The sequence below is a fragment of the Bombus terrestris genome, chromosome 13, assembly GCF_910591885.1.
Source record: "Bombus terrestris chromosome 13, iyBomTerr1.2, whole genome shotgun sequence".
NCBI classification, from domain to species: Eukaryota; Metazoa; Arthropoda; class Insecta; order Hymenoptera; family Apidae; genus Bombus; species Bombus terrestris.
The window spans coordinates 1,129,958-1,136,750 of record NC_063281.1 but is presented as its reverse complement, the minus strand read 5'-3'; positions in this window follow the sequence as shown (position 1 = coordinate 1,136,750).

Below are 6,793 nucleotides of genomic sequence, written 5' to 3'. Positions count from 1 at the left end.
CGTGACACGAGGCCCTTCGGACGGCGGGAGATTTTTTTACGAGCAGTCGAAGGCTTAGTTCGAAAAAGAATTCCATGATGCCTTGGTCCGCCGCCGTGTGATAAAGCCTTAAATTTTTCGGAGAACGTATCTCCCGCGGTTCCGATCGTAAAACCTTCCTCGCGCCGGCAACGATCGCGCCGTGTCGCGAATGACATTAAAGAGGGACCATCGCGCTATCGAAAGTGTTAATCAAACCCCATCAAGTTCTAGCGACCTGACGAAAGCTGAAAAACTGTGTTACGTCGCAGAACTATGCAACGGAACAGGTGATCGACGGACATTGCTTTGTGAAGAGTTCCGAGGTTATCGCGACTTTAAATCGTTAATATCTGATTATTGTTGAAAGAAATATTTGTTAATATTATATACAATTGGCTGTCAGATATTCATTATATACTCGATATACGCATATTCTTATTTTAACAATAACTTTGCCATGTATGTATAATATGTATTTATTCGTTGTGTTAGTAACTGATATAGTAGAGTGGTTACGACAGCATTTGCGCTTCATTCTACTTATAATAGTATTTACATCTTCGTTCTTTTGTATCTTGTTTAAACCTTTGAAATCTCTCAGGTTGAGTAAAAAATGATTCGAAAATTGCAGCAGAGTTAAAGTACCTAGTAAAACTAAAAACCTTCCTAAACTTGAAACTATTTCAAGAACCAACAGTATAGTTCAGATAGTCAGATCTTCTCAAACCTTCCCGTTACCGATCAAAAACTCCACTATTCTCTTGAACACATTTACCCTTTCCGGTTCACGATGACTTTGGTGCTTCCTGTCGCTCGTATTTCGTACAAAACCATCCAATGTCCGTTGGTGGCGTAACGAACGCGATCTCACGCGGTCGGAGCATCATCACAAACAGTCCATTCATCGGATGGCTGTCTCAAGGTACAAGACTCGTCATTATCCGTTGATGAAGAGCATCGAGAACGGTGACGGGCCGCATTCGTTGGCTAAAACAACGCGGCCTTTCAGCCACGATCCCGGCCAGCATCCGGGCGGACAGTCATCCAGCTCGACGATAGAGACAGAGGATCGCGTTGTGGCTTAGCTTAGGTTAGGGTTCATCGAAGATCACGAGAGACGTTCGAGAGGCGTCCAACAAGGACATCATTATGTCCTTCGATCGAAAAAGAAACTCAGGGCCCAGTTCGTTCGAAGATTAGACCACTCTCTTCTACAATCTTTCTTTTAGTTTTTATCTTTCACAGTTTTCTTTTTAGCCTCTTTTCTTATCTTCTCTTCTTTTTCGCTTCCCTTTTGCATTCGACGAGAATCACGGACACCTGCCCAGCATCCAATTTCGAGGCGAAACGGGAATTGAGCCACTCCCGATTCGAAATGGTCCACGACTGGTGGACCATAGGATACTTATCGAGAGGACAGGCCGGATCAAATCGAAATACCGTGGCTGTCGTGACCAATTCCCGCGAATGAGATTCCCTTTCGACGTGAAATAGATACTACACTCTCGCCACGACCAGCCACGTCTTTCTCTGTTAATTGGGAATAAATTGGATCCAATCTAATTCGAATTAAGCCGGGCAGAGATGTTTTTTCTCGAGAACTACGGGCACCAGGGAGTGGCTTTTCTTCGAAACTGAGCCACGTTGGATTTATCCCTATGCGCGATTCCCTTTTTATGCTGATTGGAAAGTCCAATAATGGAGTTATTCTTTTTAAATTGATACCCGCTACAATTTTAGGTTTTTCTTTTTTGCTTCTTTCGTTTCACCCTCTGTTTCTTTCTTCTAAATTCGACAACTTGGGTCGAGCGGGAATGTAATTATCCTATAGGTTGGTCTATATTTTTTTCGACCCATTGTGATTGCAGCAGATTGAATTCCTTTCTTTTGAATTTGGTCCTATTGAGATCGGAGTTACTGTAATGGAAATACTCCTTCTTTTTTAATTGGTTTCATTTAAGATGGCGTTAGAAGCTTCCATTCTATGTTTTGGTGGTATTTTTAATCCCATGAAAGTATAAGAGCGACACAGTTTAATTTAATCTATGATGTAGTACAAACTTTTACATATGAACTACACGAATCTACTTTTGACAAATGTAATTTATAAATTAAATTAAACAAAATATAAATATTTTGTGTCTTTATTTCTAGTTTTTCTTCTCAAGACATAACAAGTTTTCATATTTACAGAAATAAGTGAACACAGAAATTATGTTTTACTACCTGAAATGTAAAATCCAGATTAAAATTTAATAACATAATCTAAACTTTTTTTCCATTTACGTCTCAAAGATACCAATTGAAGATTAAACTTAAGAATTACATTTTCCAATAACTTGTAGACAGAAATATATAATGACTACAAAAGGTATTTATACACTATTGTATTTATTATGGCATCCAAGATGAAGTCCAAGTACATTAAATTTCGTATCATTTAGCATATTCTTGATGTATGTAACTACGAAAATGTGACACTATAAAAGTAAAATGTGATGTTCATAGAAAAACACTGTACTTATTTTAACCATTCCTATATAACATAAACGTACCATTTTATTTTCCCCAATAAGTCTGAAATTCACGAGCCATAAAAAGCCACGCCAGTACAAACTTCGCGAGTGAATACGAATCTCCAACAACGAGGTCCAAGCACCGTCTAATTCGTAGGCAGTTCAGATTAATCTGTCCTATGGAAGCGAGTCGTTTTTCATTTCCATTGGCCATGCAGCGCGTCCGTGCCACCTGTGCATCTTTAAACCCGGCTACAAAAAGACGCAACGCAACCTAGGAAGCAGCGAGCCATCCAAGAGAGAAAAAAAAGAAAGGGGTGGCAAAGGGTGGCGGAGCGGATTCACCACTAACAATGACCAGTACTTTACTACGACGCGAGGCTAGGACCACCGTGCAGGCCTCGTTTTCGTCGTAGTAGACCGTGCGCCACGAATTGAAAACGGGTCCAACGCAATGGGATTTAATTCATCTACAAATCCCATGATTCATGAGGCCGCCCATGAGAAGTCCAGCCAGCTGAGAAAAGATCGTTTTGGCCACTGGATATATTCGAATCGAAAAATCGTTCTCCTTTGTCCATGGAATCGAGTTCCTTCAAAGATAATCGACACGTGACGAATCGATCGACTCCTCGAATCGTGGGAATTTTCAATTGCAATCGAAGAAACTCGGTCACACGAACCAATGGTGAATCGTCTCCTTTGAAATATCTTTTTAAAGCAGATATCCAACAATCCTTGATTTTTACGGCGTTAGACATCAGTTCTTTAGGATGTCTCTTTTTTAATAGCGATTCGGATTGGAAAATTAAATTGGAGCCGTTTGATGGTCTCTGAAAGGATTTCAATTAATTTCTGGTAATTGAAATTTTTTAACTTTTGTACCTTCCTGGTTTATACAGGTACATATAATGAAATAGGTGAGTCATTTCGGAAAATAAAGCGTTTTGTTTGTTTGGCTATTCTAAAAGCTTTTGTGTATTTAGATATATAGCAATATACATAGATTATAATTTGCGGGGAAGAGAACTGTATGAATAAATTTATTTGTAGGTAAATACAATGGACAGAGTTATTTTGTTTTTCGTAGTATGTCAATATTCTGGTTCAATATTGTAGCATGATGTTTAATACTGTTATTTACTTGGTAAATAACATATTCTAGATATGATTCAAAACTTGAGATATTCAATATTGAATTTTGATAACAAAAGTAGACATTTAATCCCAAAACTAAATAAAAGTACATCTTCAGTATAATAACATATATAATAAATAATAATATGATAATGTACACCTTTGAATTTAAAAAACTTCTTTTCTGCAAAAAAGTAGTATGGTTTATCGTAACTTTTATCGTCTTCATATCCCAAAAATTTCTTTTTATTGATCCTTCAATCAATACTTTATCACGAAATTGATATCGAAGTATCTTCATTGGCCAGCATAACGTTAAATCGTAAAATCGCCTGATAACTAATTTCGAAACGGCATTTTCCCACGACTGCCATTGAATCAACCCAAGCGCGCATTAATCCAGTCAATTAAATGAACGATGACCGGGCTTGTTTTATGGAGAGTAAAAGCTCCCTGGACAATTATCGAGTCGTTCGTTTGCGCGAATAAAGACGTAGCGTTTCGATTAAAAACTGCATCGGCCATGGGCATTCGCGAAATACCGTTTCCAAGCGGTAAGGATTCCGCTTCGCGGTTCCCTTTACCTTCCCTGGCGGTGCCAGTCAGAAGTCATTATTCGATTTAATTCGCAAGGAACTCGACGTCGCACAACTTCATCGATTATGCAAAATGGTCCCGTGGAATTGGCCACGCTGGACATGAGATTTGAAACGAGTGTCAATTATTTCGGAATTAATTTAATGACGCTGACTTTTATAGGTACAGTGCGACTTTCTCTCGGATGCAGGGGCTGGGAATTATTTCGCTCGAAGCGATTCAATGTCGACTCGATAATGCTACGCTGCAATTCATTTATCTTCGAATATTTTCTCGCTCTACGGCGATTTATAACGTCTGGTATTTGCCATTAATAGAAGGTGCATCGAGCATTCTTCCTCTAAGATTAATCCAGGAAGAAACTTCGATTAAACTAGTAGAAGTATGTGACTTTGTAAAGGATTTATTTATCAAGATCATTAGATTTGTGATTACGTTCTCTAAAAATCTTTTCCAGGAAGTTAATTATTTTTTTATGAAATTATCATACAATCATTTTACTCGATACTGCGAACACGTAGTAAATGATGAATAAAGATCTGTAAGATGGAATATGTATTTCAATATTGAAATAAATTTTGATGCATATATATATATATTTCTGAAAATTGATAATTATTTCGATTCATCGACGTGAATTGATAAAATGAAGCAAGATATGTACACATTTTACTCTCCACTTGCCCTTACTACTCCACTTGTAACCCTTGAAGCAATACTTCAAAGAACTTCCTCTTCATCTTCAACAGATCATAAAAAATCGCCTTTCACACGTTCGGCCACACAGATACAGGTATCGAACAAAGGGTCAACGAGAGAAATCGGTCAATTATTCAGACCGTGATCGAAGATTACAGCGTCGATAATTCGCCCCCATTCACAGAAAGCCAAAAGTGGAAGCGGCTCGCGCAAAGATCGAACGTTTGTTTCTGCTGGTGGCCTACAGAGATTCACTTAAAACTACCAGGTATGGTGTGACTCTCCTCGTTATTGAAATTAACCGGCGTGTAATCGTTTCGTGGTTGGACGCCTTAAACGGCCGGCGAGGGAAGCCGCGAAATTTGCCATTTGTAGGACGAAGCGGCGCTGGCAAGCTCTGACCGCCATATTTGGCGACGCCTCGATAAATCTGTGTCCGAAGAGGGCTGAAACATAACCGACCAGCAATTTCCAGTCGCTTTCCTCCGCTTTATATCCTTCCTGTTGCAGAGGCATCGCTCTAAATTTCAGAATACCGTGCCAAGTGTTTCGTGATTATTCAATGTTCGATAAAAAGGAGGCTGCTGTAGAAAGTTGATGCACGTGGTTGTTAATTATCGCCCATTGATTGCTGCTTTTTCGAACATTGTCGATTAATAGTCTTTTCTTTTTCCACAAATCTTTCTTGAGTTTTGTATGATTCAGGAAGTACAAGATGCGGGTTGGAGGTAACGACAAAAGATGAATTATATGGTATCTAAAGAGTTGTGACGAAATTTCTGGTTTATAATACTTTTTAAATTGAACGAAGAAGCTTTGGAAAATGTAAATCCAAAAGTCCATTTATTTTAGAATTATAAGACGTTTCATTTAGTGATATTCTTTTAATCATCCTGTGTAACTTAAGTATAAAGGGCATTCGTTAATGAGATGGTGGCAAAGCAGAATATTTTATTCAGTATAGTCATTAAAAAGCAATAAAAAATCAACTCAGTCCTTTTTATTTCATATCCTCATTACGCCCCTTTATTATCTTTCCTTTAAAATCCTGATTTTCAATCCTCGGAACGAATTCTTAAATATGATCACTACATTGCATAAAATTCACGTATGAATTTTTTTAATATACTCCATGTAAATCAACCAAAGAATAATAATGTTTTGTACATAATATTATAATTTAATTATCAAACAATATATAACATATAATAATCTGTTCAAAAGTTGCATATAAATTCAAATTATTTTATTTATTTATTTCTATTATTACAGGTATCCATTAGCAAGCAACCATCGATATTAACCATACGTATCCCACACAATCGGAATATGGTTCAACTACCGCTACGGTCTTAAAATCACCACTTTATACGTTTTTTAATCCAGCCTGAGTCGAAATTTAACGGTGCGCGTAACACCGTTGTATTTATTGATTTCGTATGCATATAAGAATCCCGCAGCATTTTCATCTCATTATCGGGCTAAAAGTGACGGTATTTCTATTCGGTTTCGGCTAATTACCAACCTGTTCTTCGGGCCCATAGCTCAGCGCACGCGTGCGATTACGTTTGATCAAGCGGTGACTACTTAAGGCCGTGGGAGAAGTAGAAACAGCGAGAGAGAGAAAGAGAGAGGAGAATGAGACAAAAAGCGTTCGCAGCAGGCGGTCATTAGGCGCGAAATCCACGAGCGCCTTCCATTCTGCTTCCAGCTTCGTAGAAATTCACGAGACTAAGACAATAGAGCTTGGCTAATGAGACATACTCGATTTTATGATCGTTCGAAGCAACCGATGAAACTCATGGTTCCCTTGCCTATGCTAG